The sequence below is a fragment of the Bos indicus genome, chromosome 7, assembly GCF_029378745.1.
Source record: "Bos indicus isolate NIAB-ARS_2022 breed Sahiwal x Tharparkar chromosome 7, NIAB-ARS_B.indTharparkar_mat_pri_1.0, whole genome shotgun sequence".
Classification (NCBI taxonomy): Eukaryota; Metazoa; Chordata; class Mammalia; order Artiodactyla; family Bovidae; genus Bos; species Bos indicus.
The window spans coordinates 48,988,333-49,006,401 of record NC_091766.1 but is presented as its reverse complement, the minus strand read 5'-3'; the positions used below and the strand labels follow the sequence as shown (position 1 = coordinate 49,006,401).

Here is an 18,069-nt window from a genome sequence, read left to right as displayed (position 1 = left end):
ATAAACAGTGAAGTCAAGAATAAAATCAACACAGTCCTTTTCTAGAGCAGTGAGCTTTTAACCTCTACTATATGAAATATACTTTCTTGACATGTGTACTTCTTGAGAAATAGGAGGAAAGGGGACCTAGGTTCCAATGAAAAGCCTAGCCTTTGTCAAAATTCAGGTTTGTTTTACTTGTATGAATCTATTTCATGATTTTCTCTTCTGTGTTTCTCTCTTCTAATACCCCCACTGTCTTGCTTATTGTATCTATATAGCTTTGGGTTTAGGAGGGACCTTATAAGCATATGAACAGAGATGTCCATTAATAATCTTCTCATATACAGGACACTGGGTCAGAAACTTAACTCAGACAGTGGTCTTGTTTATTAGAATAAACAAGATATATAAGAAATCTTAGATACATATGCTTAGATATATAAGAAATTAGATGTGGTGTTGAGATTAATCAAACTGGGTGGTGTATAAAAAGCTAATTCCAAAGTGTGAGAGAGATGTGTGGTTAACTGTATTGATTTCATTTGGGAGATATGAAATAGGTTTGGGTCAAAACTCCAAAGACCCATATCAGAGAGCTTGGGAGAGGCAGAGCTGAAAGTGTGTTCAATAAATAAAAATATTGAGACCCAAAGGACAAATTCTCACTAGGTCCAGTCCCTGCCCCAGAATATGGTATAATGATAGCCCAGGTCAGTTCTCTCAAGAAAATTATCAAAAATGTTTGCAAACAATGCAACTGAAAAGGCTTAATTTCCAAAATATACAAACAGATACAACTCAGCAACAAAAAAACAACCCAATCAAAAATTGGGCAGAAGCACTGAAGAGACATTTCTCCAAAAAAGAAATGTAGATGGCCAATAGGAACATGAAAAGATGCTCAACATTGCTAATTATTAGAGAAATGCAAATTAAAACTACAGTGAGGTACCACCTCAGGCCGATCAGAATGGCTATCATGAAATGTGGGTGTGGAGAAAAGGGAACTCTCCTACACTATTGATGGGAATGTAAGTTGATGCAGCCACTGTGGAAAACAGTATGGAGGCTCCTCAGAAAACTAAAAATAAAATTACCTTATGAATCCCACTCCTGTGCATATATCTAGACAAAACGCTAATCTAAAAAGACAGTTGCATCCCATGTTCATAGCAGCGTTTTTCACAATAGCCAAGACATGAAAACAACCTATTATAAATGTTCATTGACGGATGCATGGATAAAGAAGATGTTGTGCAATTAATATGAAATCTTGTGAAGTAGAAAAGGTTGTTGTACATATATACAGTGAAATACTATTCAGCCATAAAAAGAACAAGATAGTGCCATTTGCAGCAACATCAATGTGACTAGAGATTATCATACTTAGTGAAGTAAGAAAGAGAAATACCATATGATATCACTTATGTGTGGAATTTAAAATATGACACAAATAAAGCTATCTATGAACCAGAGACAGAATGAGGAACATAGGGAATAGACTGGTGGTTGCCAAAGGGGAGAGGAGTGAGAGAAGGTTGGGCTTGGAGTTTGGGATTAGCTGATGCAAACTGGTATATATAGAATAACAACAAGGTCTTATTATATAGCACAGGAAACTATATTCAATGTCTGGTAATCAACCATAATGGAAAGAATATGAAAAAGAATATATATATATATATATATATGTATATTTGAGTCACTTTGCTGTACAACAGTAATTAACACAACATTGTGATTCAATTATGCTTCAGTAAAAAATAAAAACAAAGAAAGTTATCAAAGAATGCACAAGGGGAAGGGGCAAAGGTGATTAGCATAGGTTAATCAGGACATAGTTCTTCCCTAACTTCCTTATTTTAGCACAGTTTAATTAGCTTGTTGTCACCTTGGCAATGTTGAACCCTGTGAGAGACCAAGAAGCTGAATAGAGAGTAGGAGAAAGAAGTGTTGACAGTGACAAGCTCATGGAGGCAAGGGCAGTTAGACATGTCAGGAGATGAAGGTGTCAAGATAGTAGACACATGTGTAGAGCAGAAGTTTTAGAGGAGGTTATAAAGAAGCTGGGGTTTAGAGAGGACCGAGACAGGAAGTCAGGCTTTGCAGCTTCATACTTAATCTCAGGGCTGTCCTTGGTCCCTACAGTCACTTCTGGGACTGTAAAAGTGTTGTTCTCTGGAATCATAGACTATTGACCATGACCTGGGAGTACATCAAGTAAATCTAGCTGCTCAGTTTTAGTTTAAAGGGGACTTACAGTGGCTGTCTAATTGATCTCAAAACAATTTTGATATTCATGTCAGGCTTTAGCATACCTTTCTTTCTTTTTTTTTTTTTTTTAATTTATTTGGTTGCACCAGTCTTAGTTGTGGAATGTGGGATCTAGTTCCCTGACCAGGGAACAAACCCAAGCCCCCCACACTGGGAGTACATTCCCAGCCCCTGAACTACCAGGAAGTCCCTGACATTCCTTTCTTTTGCAATTTCCTCTCCTGCTAAAAATCCTATTAACAGAAGATCCTATGTGTGTATGTTCTTGTGTGTTTGTGTGGGTGTGTTGTTTGTGTTGGGTCTGGTTTGTCAGACAATAGAGTGAAGGAAGATGATTCTAGTTACCTTTTTAGCTGCAGAACTGACACCAAATTAGTCAATCCAGTGTAGTCCTTTGTTTCTGAGGGCTGAACAGCATGATTGGATAACATAATTTGGATAACCCTTTGCTTTCTAAGTGCATACGTGTTCTGTAGGGAAACAAATGATGATAACAGTTCCTTAAGCATCAGAGAAAAGCACTTTATAATTTTACAGTGGTTCTCAAAATTTAATGTGCAGATGCATCACTTGAAAATCTTGCTAAAATGCATATTCAAATTGAATAGGTTTGGGTGAGGACCTGAAATGGTGGTTTTCTCACAAGTTCCCAGATAAAACTGATTCTGTTGATCCATAGAGCACATTTCGACAAATAGCAGGGCAAGGCGTCTTAACATTGGTTAAAGTGTGAGGCATTCATAAAAAGTATGCTGCTGCTAAGTTGCTTCAGTCGTGTCTGACTCTGTGAAACCCCATAGACGGCAGCCCACCAGGCTCCCCCGTCCCTGGGATTCTCCAGGCAAGAACACTGGAGTGGGTTGCCATTTCTTTCTCCAATGCATGAAAGTGAAAAGTGAAAGGGAAGTCGCTCAGTCGTGTCCAACTCTTAGCGACCCCATGGGCTGCAGCCTATCAGGCTCTTCCATCCATGGGATTTTCCAGGCAAGAGTACTAGAGTGGGGTGCCATTGCCTTCTCCGATAAGTATAAGTAAGTCTTTTGACCGGAGACAGAAAGTTGGAAGGATTGGTTAGTATCAAATCCCTTAGAGCCTTGAATGTCAGGGTAAGGTTTTAGATCATATAATGAGCTAAGAATCATTGCAGGTCTGTACTGGGTATAGAGTGACCTGATAGGACTTAAGGGAGATTTATCTGTCATCATGTATAGAACAGATGGGGTAAAAGTTTCTTATTGGGTATCAAGTAGCAGAGACTCAACTCTTGGCCCTTTAATGCTAGATGAAGAAGACTGCAAAAAGGAAAATGGAGGAGGTTGGCAAAAAGGAAGCCACTTGCTTAAAAACTGGCCCTGGGAAGTTGTTTGGATCATAGATCTCTTTGTCCAAATTGCAAGAGATTCCCTGCCAATCCCTTCTTTATTTAAGAATGCAGCCATGTTATATGTACTTGGTAAATTTTTTGCTTGATCCAATTCAGCGAAAAATATATTGAGTGCCAGGTACAGTGCTTTGCTATCTCAGGTGTTTGTATATCTCTCATAATGTCTAATGCAGAGTCCTGCCCTTCATCAAATTCATTGTACTATTAATGGATGAATGAATTTATTCTGCTTAATTTTCCTATTTTAATTTAAGGTACAGTAATATACCTTGATAAGACTGTTTAAAAAGTAAAGATGTAATACACACAAAAATATGATAGTGGTAACAATTGAGGAACAGTGAGGGGAAGAGATAGAGGAGGAGCACATAGATATTGTAAGTTATTGGTTTTATTCCAGTTCTTGGGTTGAGTAAAGGGTTTATAACATTAAGCAAATAAACCAGTAAAAAGATAAAGTAGAAGAGTACCATGTATGTTAATTCATAGTTTCAAAATATGAGTTATTATGTGTTATGCACCTGATGTCTGTTAAAAAACCACACACACACACACATATACTGAAAAGAAATAGAGAATCCATCCTATAGGGTCTTCCAAAGGAAATTAAAATCGCCACATCAGCCTACATCTGTGGTGGGATTTTCTCTGGAGTAAAATTTGAGTGATGATCCTATGTCCAGCCTAAGGCTTGGTGAAATCAGGTTAGGCAGCAGCCCCAACAAAATATTCTGACATTCTACTACCTAAATTTCTATTACATTTTGTAATCTACAGAGTGCTCTCCCACATCAGAACATGCTTTCTTGCCGTTTACTCAGTGTTACCTCCTTGGATTTTTGAACCTGAGATCATAGGTCCCTTTATGAATGTCTTTGGTGATTTAATGTGCTCAGAGTATTGTTATACTTAATATTCTCCTGAAATTAGATTGTGTGATACTAAATCGTTCCTAATCATTGAAATGACAACAAGGCATAAATATAACCTGGAGGGTCAAATCCATTTTCAAAATATAAGGGCTATATGAACACAACTCCCTCTTTGTTATCTGTCCTAGAAAGTGAATGAAATTCTGGCCAATTCTACCAAGCTATAGGAATAACCAATTTTCAGAGAAGCAGGATATACTAAAATGTATTGTTGTTTTAGTCTCTAAGTCATGTCCAACTCTTTGTGACTCATGGACTGTATCTACCAGGCTCCTCTGTCTATGGGATTTATCAGGCAAGAATCCTGGAGTGGATTGCCATTTCCTTCTGCAGGGAATCTTCCTGACCCAGGGATCCAACACGCATCTACATTGGCAGGCGGATTCTTTACCACTGAGCTACCTGGGAAGCCCAGGTGCTAAAACTACCTTGTTCAGTTCAGTTCAGTTCAGTCGCTCAGTCGTGTCTGACTCTTTGCGACCCCATGAACCTCAGCACACCACGCCTCCCTATCTATCACCAACTGCTGGAGTCTACCCAAACCCATTTCCATTGAGTTGGTGATGCCATCCAACCATCTCATCCTCTGTTGTCCCCTTCTCCTCCTGCCCTCAGTCTTTCCCAGTATCAGGGTCTTTTCAAATGAGTCAGATCTTATCATCAGGTAGCCAAAGTATTGGGGTTTCAGCTTCAACATCAGTCCTTCCAATGAACACCCAAGACTGATCTCCTTTAGGATGGACTGGTTGGATCTCCTTCCAGTCAAAGGGACTCTCAAGAATCTTCTCAAACACCACAGTTCAAGAGCATCAATTCTTCTGTGCTCAGCTTTCTTTATAGTCCAACTCTTACATTCATACATGACTACTGGAAAAACCATAGCCTTGACTAGATGGACCTTTGTTGGCAAAATAATGTCTCTGCTTTTTAATATGCTGTCTAGGTTGGTCATAACTTTCCTTCCAAGGAGTAAGTGTCTTTTAACTTCATGGCTGCAGTCACCATCTGCAGTGATTTTGGAGCCCCCAAAAATAAAGTCAGCCACTATTTACACTGTTTCCCCATCTATCTGCCATGAAGTAATGGGACCGGATGCCATGATCTTAGTTTTCTGAATGTTGAGCTTTAAGCCAACTTTTTCACTCTCCTCTTTCACTTTCATCAAGAGGCTCTTTAGTTCTTCTTCACTTTCTGCCATAAGGGTGGTGTCATCTGCATATCTGAGGTTATTGATATTTCTCCCGGCAATCTTGATTCCAGCTTGGGCTTCTTCCAGCCCAGCGTTTCTCACGATGTACTCTGCATATAGTTAAATAAGCAGGGTGACAATATACAGCCTTGATGTACTCCTTTTCCTATTTGGAACCAGTCTGTTGTTCCATGTCCAGTTCTAACTGTTGCTTCCTGACCTGCATAGAGGTTTCTCAAGAGGCAGGTCAGGTGGTCTGGTATTCCCATCTCTTTCAGAATTTTCCACAGTTTATTGTGATCCACACAGTCAAAGGCTTTGGTGTAGTCAATAAAGCAGATTTTTTTCTGGAACTCTCTTGCTTTTTCGATGATCCATTGGATGTTGGTAATTTGATCTCTGGTTCCTCTGCTTTTTCTAAAACCAGCTTGAACATCTTGAAGTTCACAGTTCACATACTGCTGAAGCCTGGCTTGGAGAATTTTGAGCATTGCTTTACTAGCGTTTGAGATGAGTGCAATAGTGCGCTAGTTTGAGCACTCTTTGGCATTGCCTTTCTTTGGGATTGGAATGAAAGCTGACCTTTTCCAGTCCTGTGACCACTGCTGAGTTTTCCAAAACTACACTGAGTATAACTTAATTCTTTTGATTCCTAAAGTATTTTTAGGAACTTGGGATATTCTATGCAACTGAATCTTTCAGAGAATTGAAACAAACCTGTGAGTGCCAAAAGATTTAAAATGATAAAAGTAGTAGATGCTTAGGGCAAAAACTCTAAAAATTCAGAGTATAGAAAGTATAAAATGAAAAAATAAAAGTTGATCCTTTCCTCCTTAAACCTACTAGAGGAAGAAGAACAAACAAAACCCAAAGTTATTAGAAGGAAAGAATAAAAAAAGATAAGAGCAGAAATAAATGAAATAGAGATTGAAAAAACAATAGAAAAGATCAATGAAACTAAAAGCTGATTCTTTGAAAAAATAAACAAAATTGATAAACCTTAGTGAGACTTATGGAGAAGGCAATGGCAACCCACTCCAGTACTCTTGCCTGGAAAATCCCATGGATGGAGGAGCCTGGTAGGCTGCAGTCCATGGGGTCACGAAGAGTCGGACACGACTGAAATAACTTAGCAGTGAGACTTATTATGGAAAAAAGATGAGAAGCCAAATCAATAAAAGCAGAAATGAAAAAGGAGAAGTTATAACTGTCACCACAGAAATACAAAGAATCATAAATGACTTCTGTGATCAACTGTATGCCAAAAAAATGGACATCCTAGAAGAAATGGACAAATTCTTAGAAAGTTTAAGTCTCCCAAGATTGAATCAGAAAGAAATAGAAAATATGAACAGACCAATCACTAGTACTGAAGTTGAACCAGTAACTTAAAACCTCACAGCAAATAGAAGTCCAGTCCAGATGGTCTCACAGGTGAATTCTAACAAACATTTAGACAAGAGTTAATACCTATCCTTCTGAAAATATTCCAAAAAAATTCACAAGAAGGAACACTTCCAAACTCATTCTATGAGGCCACCGTCACTCTGATACCAAAACCAGACAAAGCTATCATAAAAGAGAAAATTGTAGGTCAGTATCACTGATGAACATAGATGCCAAAAATCCTCAACAAAATACTAGCAAACTAATTCCACCAATACAGTAAAAGGATTATACACCATGATCAAGTGGGATTTATCCCAGGGATGTGAGGGATTTTCAGTATCCAGAAATTAATCAATGTGATATACCACATTAACAAACTGAAGAATAAAAACCATGTGATCATCTCAGTAGATTAAGAAAAAGCTTTGGATAAAATTCAATATTCATTTATGATTAAAAAGAAAAACTCCAGATAGTTGGCATAGAAGATACCTGACTCAACATAATAAAACCCATATGTGATAATCTCACAGCTAACATCATACTCAGTGATGAAAAGCTGAAAGAATTCCCTCAAGAGAAGAATGCCCATTCTTGACACTTCTATTCAACATAGTTTTGGAAGTCTTAGCCACAGCAATCAGGGAAGAAAAGGAAATAAAAGGAATCCAGATTGGAAAGGAAGAAGTAAAACTGTCAGTCTTTGCAGATGACATGATACTATACATAGAAAATCCTAAAGCACCACCAGAAAACAAACTATCATCAGTTAATTTGGTAAAGTTGCTGAATACAGAATCAATATACAGAAATCGATTGCATCTCTGTACTCTAACAACAAAATAGCAGAAAGAGAAATTAAGGAAACAACCCCATTTACCATTGAATCAAAAAGGATAAAATATCTAGGACTAAACCTACCTAAGGAGGCAAAAGACCTGTATTCTGAAAACTACAAGATGCTGATGAAAGTAACTGAAGACCACACAAACAGATGGAAAGATATACCATGTTTTTGGATTGGAAGAATCAGTACTGATAAAATGACCATTCTACCCATGGCAGTCCATAGATTCAGCACAATCCCTATCAAATTACCAATGGTGTTTTTCACAGAACTGGAAGAAAAATTTTTTAAATTTGTATGAAAACACAAAAGACCCCTGATAGCTGAAACAATCTTGAGAAAGAATGGAGCTGGAGGAATCAGGTACCCTATGGTTTTTCCAGTAGTCATGTACAGGATATAAGAGTTAGACCATAAAGAAGGCTGACCACCAAAGAACTGATGCTTGAAAATACAATAATTAAAACAATATGGTACTGGCACAAAAGCAGACATATAGATCAATGGAACAGGATGGAAAAAGACCCATGCACTTTTGGTCAATAAATCTGTGGCAAAGGAGGCAAGAATATACAATGAAGAAAAGGTGGTCTCATCACCCTGATAACAAAACCAGACAAAGACAACACACACATACACAAACTACAGGCCAATATCACTGATGAACATAGATGCAAAAATCCTCAACAAAATTTTAGCAAACAGAATTAAGCAACACATCAAAAAGCTCATTCACCATGATCAAGTTGGGTTTATTCCGGGGAAGCAAGGATTCTTCAATTTACACAAATCAATCAATGTGATATACCATATTAACAAATTGAAAGATAAAACCATTTGATAATTTCAATAGATGCAGAAAAAGCCTTTGACAAAATTCATCACCCATTTATGATTAAAACTCTTCAAAAAATGGGAATAGAAGGAACCTACCTCAACATAGTAAAGGCCATATGTGATAAGCCTACAGCAAACATTATTCTCAATGGTGAAAAACTGAAAGCATTCACCCTAAGATCAGGAACAACACAAGGGTGTCCACTTTCATCACTGTTATTCAACATAGTTCTGGAAGTCCTCGCTACAGCAAATTAGAGAAGAAAAAGAAATAAAAGGAATCCAGATTGGAAAAGAAGAAGTAAAGCTGTCAATGTTTGCAGATGACATACTGTACACAGAAAACCCTAAAGATACTATCAAAAAATTACTAGAGCTAATCAGTGATTTTAGCAAAGTTGTGGGATACAAAATCAATACATAGAAATCACTTGCATTTCTATATACCAACAATGAAAAATCAGAAAGTGAAATTAAGAAATCAATCCCATTCACCATTGCAACAAAAAGAACTAAATATCTAGGAATAAACTTACCTAAGGAGACAAAAGAACTGTACACAGAAAATTACAAGACACTAATGAAAGAAATCAAAGATGACATAAACAGATGGAGAGAGATTCCATGTTCCTGGGTAAGAAGAATCAATATTGTGAAAATTACATCCAGTAAATGCCCTATCATTTCATGGCAGAGGAGATGGGGAATGGAAACAGTGACAGACTTTATATTTTTTGGCTCCAAAATCACTACAGGTGGTGACCTCAGCCATGAAGTTAAAAGATGCTTACTCCTTGGAAGAAATGCTATGACCAACGTGCTACTGTTAAGTCACTTCAGTCGTGTCCAACTCTGTGCGACCCCATAGATGGCAGCCCACCAGGTTCCCATCCTTGGGATTCTCCAGGCAAGAACACTGGAGTGGGTTGCCATTGCCTTCTCCAGTGCATAAAAGTGAAAAGTGAAAGTGAAGTCGCTCAGTCGTGTCCGACTCTTAGTGACCCCATGGAACGCAGGCTACCAGGCTCCTCTGTCCATGGGATTTTCCAGGCAAGAGTAGTGGAGTAGGGTGCCATTGCCTTCTCCTATGACCAACCTAGACAGCATATTAAAAAGCAGAGACATTGCTTTGCCAACAAAGGTCCATCTAGTCAAAGCTATGGTTTTTCCAGTAGTCATGTATGGATGTGAGAGTTGGACCATTAAGAAAGTTGAGCGCCGAAGAATTGATGCTTTTGAACTGTGGTGTTGGAGAAGACTCTTGAGAGTCCCATGGACTGCAAGATCAAGCCAGTCCTCCTAAAGGAGATCAGTCCAGAATATTCATTACAAGGACTGATGCTGAAGCTGAAGCTCCAGTATTTTGGCCACTTTATGTGAAGTGCTGATTCAGGGAAAAAAACCCTGATGCTGGGAAAGATTGAAGGCAGGAGGAGAAGGGGATGACAGAGGATGAGATGGCTGGACGGCATCACTGACTCACTGAACATGAGTTTGAGCAAACTCTGGGAGATGGAGAAGGACAGGGAAGCCTGTTTCTCTGTAGTCCATGGAGTTGCAAAGAGTTGGATGTGACAGAACAGCAACAACAACTAACACCAAATACAAAAATAAACTCAAAACGGGTAAAAGACCTAAATGTAAGACTGGGTACTGTAAAACTTCTAGAGAAAAACTCGGACAGGACATTCTTTGACATAAATCACAGCAATATATATTTTTTGGATAAATCTCCTAGAGTAATGGAAACAAAACCAAAAATAACCAAATGGGACCTAATTGAACTTACAAGCTGCAGCACAGCAAAGGAAACCATAACAGTATAAAAAGACAACCTACACAGAGAAAACAAATATGAGAACATATTTGCAAATAATGCAACTAACAAGGGATTATTTCCCCAAATATACAAACAGCTCATGCAACTCAATATAAAAAACCAAACAGCACAATTAAAAAATGGGCAGAAGATCCAAATAGACATTTCTCCAAAGAAGACATACAGATGGCCAAAAGGCACATGAAAAGATGTTTAACATTGCTAATTGTTAGAGAAATGCAAATCAAAACCACAGTGAGGTATCATCTCATACCAATCAGAAAGGCCATCATCAAAAAGTCTACAAATAAATGCTGGAAAGGGTGTGGAGAAAAGCAAACCCTCCTACACTCTTGGTGGGAATGTTAGTTTGTGCATCCACTATGGAAAACAGTATGGAGGTTCCTCAAAAAATAAAAAAGCAGAACTGCCATATGATCCGTAATCCCACTCTTGGGTATATATCCAAAAAAGATGAAAACTCTAATTAGAAAGGTACATGCACTCCAGTGTTCATTGCATCTCTACTTACAACAGCCAAGACATGGAAGCAACCAAAGTGTCAACAGAGGAATGGAAAAAGATGTGTGTATAAATATAACTGACTGTTACTCAGTCATTAAAGAACAAAATAATGCCATGTGAAGCAACATGAATAGATTTACAGATTATCATACTAAGTGAAGTAAGTCCACTAAATGAAATAAGACAGAGAAAGACAAATATCATGTGATATCAATTATATGTGAAATCTAAAATAGTAATCCAAATGAACTTATTTATAAAAGAGAAATAGACTCACAGACATGGAAAACAAACTTATGGTTGCCAAAGGGGAAAGTGGGGGGAGGGATAAATTTGGAATTTGTGATTAATAAATACACACTATTATACATAAATAAACAACAAGGACCTACTATATAGAACAGGAAACTATATTCAGTATCTTATACTGACCTACAATGGAAAAGAATCTGAAAAAGAAACTGAATCACTTTGTTGTACACCTGAAATATTGTAAATCACATATATTTCAATAAAAAATAAAAATTAAAAAAGCTTACCCCTTCTAGTCTCTCATTTTTATTTTTAACAGTTTTTAATATCCTTTATGTTCTGTGCTGTGCTTAATCATGTCTGACTCTTTGTGACCCCATGGACTGTAGCCTGATAGACTCCTCTGTCCATGGGGATTCTCCAGGCAAGAACACTGGAGTGGGTTCTCATGCCCTCCTCCAGGGGATCTTCCCAACCCAGGGATCAAACCCAGGTCTCCCGCATTGCGGGTGGATTCTTTACTGTCTGAGCCACTGGGGAGCCCTTATATATGTAACTATACATTCATACAGCTCTCTTTATTTATATATATATATATAATTTCATTTTATTTTTTCATAAATGCAATCATACTATTTATAGTATTCTACACTTTGCCTTTCCACTTAATATGTCTGGGTCATCATTTGATAATAGCACACAAAAATCTAATTCATTCTTCTGAATTCCTACATAGAATTTTTATATGGTTTATAATAGTTAATCATTTTCCTGTTGAAGAATATCTGGATTGTTAAAAACAATACTTATATGAGCATCTTTATAAATACACCTTTGAATGCTTTTGTAAGTTTACTTATAGCAGTGGAATTACAGGGGAAAAATATGCATTTTGAAGTTAATCAGTTCAGTTCCATTCAGTCGCTCAGTCGTGTCTGACTCTTTGTGACCCCATGAATTGCAGCACGCCAGGCCTCCCTGTCCATCACCAACTCCCGGAGTTCACTCACACTCACATCCGTCCAGTCAGTGATGCCATCCAGCCATCTCATCCTCTGTCGTCCCCTTCTCCTCCTGTCTGCAATCCCTCCCAGCATCAGAGTCTTTTCCAATCAGTCAACTCTTCACATGAGGTGGCCAAAGTACTGGAGTTTCAGCTTTAACATCATTCCTTCCAAAGAAATCCCAGGGCTGATCTCCTTCAGAATGGACTGATTGGATCTCCTTGCAGTCCAAGGGACTCTCAAGAGTCTTCTCCAACACCACGGTTCAAAAGCATCAATTCTTTGGCGCTCAGCTTTCTTCACAGTCCAACTCTCACATCCATACATGACCACAGGAAAAACCATAGCCTTGACTAGACGGACCTTTGTTGGCAAAGAAATGTCTCTGCTTTTTAATATGCTATCTAGGTTGGACATGGAGAAGGCAATGGCAACCCACTCCAGTACTCTTGCCTGGAGAATCCCAGGGACGGGGGAGCCTGGTGGGCTGCCATCTCTGGGGTCACACAGAGTCAGACACGACTGAAACGACTTAGCAGCAGCAGCTAGGTTGGACATAACTTTCCTTCCAAGGAGTAAGTGTCTTTTAATTTCATGGCTGCAGTCACCATCTGCAGTGATTTTGGAGCCCCAAAAAGTAAAGTCTGACACTGTTTCCACTGTTTCCCCATCCATTTCCTATGAAGTGATGGGACCGGATGCCATGATCTTAGTTTTCTGAATGTTGAGCTTTAAGCCAACTTTTTCACTCTCCTCTTTCACTTTCATCAAGAGGCTTTTTAGTTCCTCTTCACTTTCTGCCATAAGGGTGGTGTCATCTGCATATCTGAGGTTATTGATATTTCTCCCGGCAATCTTGATTCCAGCTTGGGCTTCTTCCAGCCCAGCGTTTCTCACGATGTACTCTGCATATAGTTAAATAAGCAGGGTGACAATATACAGCCTTGATGTACTCCTTTTCCTATTTGGAACCAGTCTGTTGTTCCATGTCCAGTTCTAACTATTGCTTCCTGACCTGCATACAGATTTCTCAAGAGGCAGGTCAGGTGATCTGGTATTCCCATCTCTTTCAGAATTTTCCACAGTTTATTGTGATCCACACAGTCAAAGGCTTTGGCATAGTCAATAAAGCAGAAGTAGATGTTTTTCTGGAACTCTCTTGCTTTTTCCATGATCCAGCAGATGTTGGCAATTTGATCTCTGGTTCCTCTGTGTTTTCTAAAACCAACTTGAACATCAGGAAGTTCATGGTTCACATATTGCTGAAGCCTGGCTTGGAGAATTTTGAGCATTACTTTACTAGCGTGTGAGATGAGTGCAATTGTGTGGCAGTTTGAGCATTCTTTGGCATTGCCTTTCTTTGGGATTGGAATGAAAACTGACCTTTTCCAGTCCTGTGGCCACTGCTGAGTTTGCCATATTTGCTGGCATATTGAGTGCAGCACTTTCACAGCATCGTCTTTCAGGATTTGAAAGAGCTCAACTGGAATTCCATCACCTCCACTAGCTTTGTTCGTAGTGATGCTTTCTAAGGCCCACTTGACTTCACATTCCAGGATGTCTGGCTCTAGGTGAGTGATCACACCATCGTGATTATCTGGGTCGTGAAGATCTTTTTTGTACAGTTCTTCTGTGTATTCTTGCCACCTTTTCTTGATATCTTCTGCTTCTGTTAGGTCCATACCATTTCTGTCCTTTATCGAGCCCATCTTTGCATGAAATGTTCTCTTGGTATCTCTAATTCTCTTGAAGAGATCTCTAGTCTTTCCCATTCTGTTGTTTTCCTCTATTTCTTTGAAGTTTAATAGTTAGGGCCAAATTCCCCTGTGCTAAAATGATACATTCTCAGTAGTGTTTTGAGAATCATTCCTTACAATCCTTATAATTTGACATATTATCATTTTGTAAACCTGCATTTCTTTAATCTTGAATGAGGTTGTATATCTTTTGTGTGTTTATTAGTCACTTTTGCTTTCTACTCTTGTAAAATGCCTGTTGAGAAATATGACCTTCCAAATTGCACATGGACTTCCCTGGTGGCTCAATCAGTAAAGAATCTGCCTGTAGTGTGGGAGACCTGGGTTTGATCCCTGGGTTGGGAAGATCCCCTGGAGGAGGGCATGGCAACCTACTCCAGGATTCTTCCCTGGAGAATCCCCAAGGATAGAGGAGCCTGGTGGGCTGCAGTCCATGGGGCAGCAAAAAGTCGGGCACAACTGAGCGACATAAGACATACAAATTGCACATAAAACATTAATGATGTGTTTTTACAACTATACTTTTACAGTTAGACTTCATTCAAAGAGAATATTTAATAATCTTTTAGAATCTTGAGATTATTTTTCATTATTTTTTTAATGCAATATGTTGTCATACTAAATGTCTAATGTCAAGATGATGACATTTAGTCTTTCTGTTTGATTTAATGAACAGTTGTATCTTACCCAGACTTCAATCTTATTTGAGCCTTGTGCAAGTTTGGAAAATTCCTGGAGTGGAAAGCTCAAAAAAAAAAAAAAAAAAGAAAAGAAAAAGTAAGGGGGTGGGTATGTGTGATAGGTGACTTCATTCCCTGCTCTGTCAAAATGATACATACCTTCCTCCCGCTTTGGTGAGAAATAACCTTGGGAATAAATTTATACCCATGGGTACAATTCTGAGTTTAGGGCTTATGCCTTGTGTGGTGTATGCTGTTTCTGCCACACTGTGGCTTCTGAAGAAATGTCCAAGAAGAACAACAATAATGCTGGTATTTGGTTTGTCATTTGTGGCTCAGGGCATCAGTAGGGCATAGAGCAGAATTCTTGCTGAGGAATATGATCCTTCCTTGATTCTAAATTTATCTTTGTGGAGCAGCTTTTAAATATGAGGACAGCTGGTGTTGGATAAATCTGTCCTCACAAGCTGTATGAGATTGAAATAAAGTTAAATATTTGGGGTTAAATCCAAATGGAAAAATGTGGAAAGTACTGATTAATCTTTGATGCTTCACTTTCTGCATCTTGGTAAACAAGCACTAACTATTCATTGTGAACTCCTAGCAACAGTCCAATTTGAAATTTAAGATAGGGAGAATGTGTGCACTAGTTTAAGTTCTAACATTTCATAAAAGGTCAAACACAATTCTTTCTTTTCATGCCATCCTCTACCCTGCTAGTAAAAATGATAGGCTATCCATATCTGTTTTTGTTAGCTACCTTTCTTTCGTGTCTTTCTCCTCTGAGTAAAATATTGCTACCAATGATATAGTGAGGCCCACATTTCCACTTGGGTTAGGATAATAAGCCTCTGTGGCTTTTAAAAATCTGTGAGTGATGGGACCCCAAACTCCTAATAGATTCTCCCCAGGTGATTAAATGTCTTGCTAATTGCTAAGGGATAAATAAGGGTGGTGAGCTCAGAGAGCAGTCCGTTGCTAGCTTTTCTTTAGCTGACTGGATTACTAAGGTAGAAAAGCACTAAAAATAAGTCAGGGCACAGATTCTTCTGCCAGGGTTTGAGTATTGAGATAACTTGTCTTCTCGGCTGGTGTTGACATCATCTATTCTAATGTGCACTGGAAATAGGAGCCAGAATGAGAAACATATTTGGCCCTGGACTAGTGTCAGTAAAAGTCTGTAGCCCTGTACTTATTGCTGCTTCTTGTCAGACTTAATTAATTAGTTTCTCCAACTCCTGTGGGAGAGAGCTAAATACCTCAGGGTGAGAACTCGAAACAAACACAGGGCCAGTCTCAGGGGAAATCATTCAATCTCTTCCAGTTTCAAACATAACTTTGCTAGGTCTCTTCCATGTCAGTTGGGATTCAGTGTTTCGCCCAAGGTATCAGAGTCCACCAGGGTTGAAAAGTGGGAAGACCTCTCACATATTCAATTCTAGGACTTGAAGGTTTCACAATCACCAAGTTACCTGACATGGAATAGATTCTTGATGCTGAATTTCTCTTTCTGTTGTTGCTTCAGATGTTTTGAGGAGAGAGCTTTTGCTGGTCAGAATTATTCTGTGGATTTTGTTTGAACTCAGATGGAGGGGAAATTCATGTAAATCACTACCTTCTTTATATTTATTCCTATTCTTTTTTCATTTTATAGAAAGTTGTCTTTTTGGAGTAATACTGGAATAATAACTGTCTCACACTCATTAAGTACTTGATACTCAAGAAACACTTTCACACATTTGTCTTGTGACCTTCAGAACAAGTCTTTAAGGACGGCAGATGTTGTTATCCCATTATTAACTGCTAGACTTAGAAAAGCCAACAGATTGAGACATTGGCAATGATTGGTATTAAGAGTCCAGGGAGCTCTGGAATTTCTTGGTCTACTCAGCAATGTGCAGACTGACCCAGGGCCCTTTCTCCAAGCCTGGAGATTTGCTCTATTTTTATAAAATAATATATTTAAATGTTTCTATAAAAATGCGTTTTAATTTTAGAAAACTTGAAAAATATGGCAGAAAAGTGAGAGAAAAAAATCAGCCACACACCCAAGTACACAAAAACAAATTCCTTTGGTTTCCTTAGGTTTTTTGACTAAATCTGTGGGCTGGAAGGAGAGATGAAACAGATATTCAGTAATGCTGATGTCTATCTACCCATTTCCCTGCATTTGGCATAATATATATTATAGACATTTTAGTTAATCTGCTTCCAAGGATCCTTTGCAGGCAGGTGTTTGTACTGAACATTTTGAACTGAGCTTTAAAAAGTGGCATCCCAGGTAGAGACCAGCTATTCACTGTTGTCCTTTCATTACTTTTTTTTTTTTTTCCCCTCCACAAACCCTCTTCCTTTCCTCTGGCTATGTCAGTACAACCTCTCTTCATCTTTCCCCCTGCTAGTTGTCATTTCCAGTCTTAAAGTCACCAGCAGCATTTTTGCAGACATTTCTTCAAATTCTGCCTGGCTTCTTCAGAGTAGAGTGAAGGGCCAGGTAACACTGATGCAATGAAAGGGCTGTTCTTTCTCTGGTATGCCATGCCCTTGACCTGGCACTGAAAAGGTACATCTGACCAAGAGGACTGCTGGAAAGTGCAGGGACTTTAGCAGCTCCAGATGTTTGGAGCCAGGAAATGTTGAGTTCCAGTATATCTTTGAACCCTCTCCTGTGTTTTTCTTAGTGCTTTAATAATAGATTTTAGGCAGGTGTTCTTTGACAAGTGTATGAGTGAGTGAGTGAGTGAGTGAATATATTTGGTCCTGTGAGTTGAGATGGGAAGTCACTGTACTGACTTCCTATAAATTAAAAGCATGGGGATTATATTCCCCATGTCCTGAGCCCAAGGAATTAGAATACTTGATTTTCCTCATCTGTAGGATCACTATGATATGAGAAAACCCAGCCAACCAGCAGCCTTGGTTTCAAAGGTACTCACAGCCTCCACGTTGTCTGTCTGCTTTTCTTCTCCTGTTGTCCTCACAGGAAGAGCCCCTCGCGGCTGGGTTTGTTTGAGGTAGATAGATCCCTGCTCTCTGGCAAGGAGGGGCATAAACTGGGATGACAGCTGTCAGAAGAGAGGCTAGGGTATCAACTGGAAGGACTGTGGAAGGGTCTCCCTATTCCACTGTATTTCTATTAATCACACTTGGGGAGTACCCATCCTTGCAACAGAAGACTGAAGAATATGTGACCCTGAA

General features: G+C 38.8%; 1 protein-coding gene across 1 annotated transcript in view; it reads right to left on the bottom strand.

Moving 5' to 3' along the window:
- Positions 1 to 17,868, bottom strand: part of LOC109562050 (palladin-like) — a 43,032-nt gene extending 25,164 nt beyond the window's left edge. Inside the window, exon 1 of the mRNA XM_070793636.1 lies at positions 17,808 to 17,868. The gene's annotated coding sequence lies outside the window, so the exon portion shown is untranslated. The remainder of the gene's footprint in view (positions 1 to 17,807) is intronic.
- Positions 17,869 to 18,069: the final 201 nt, after the last annotated feature.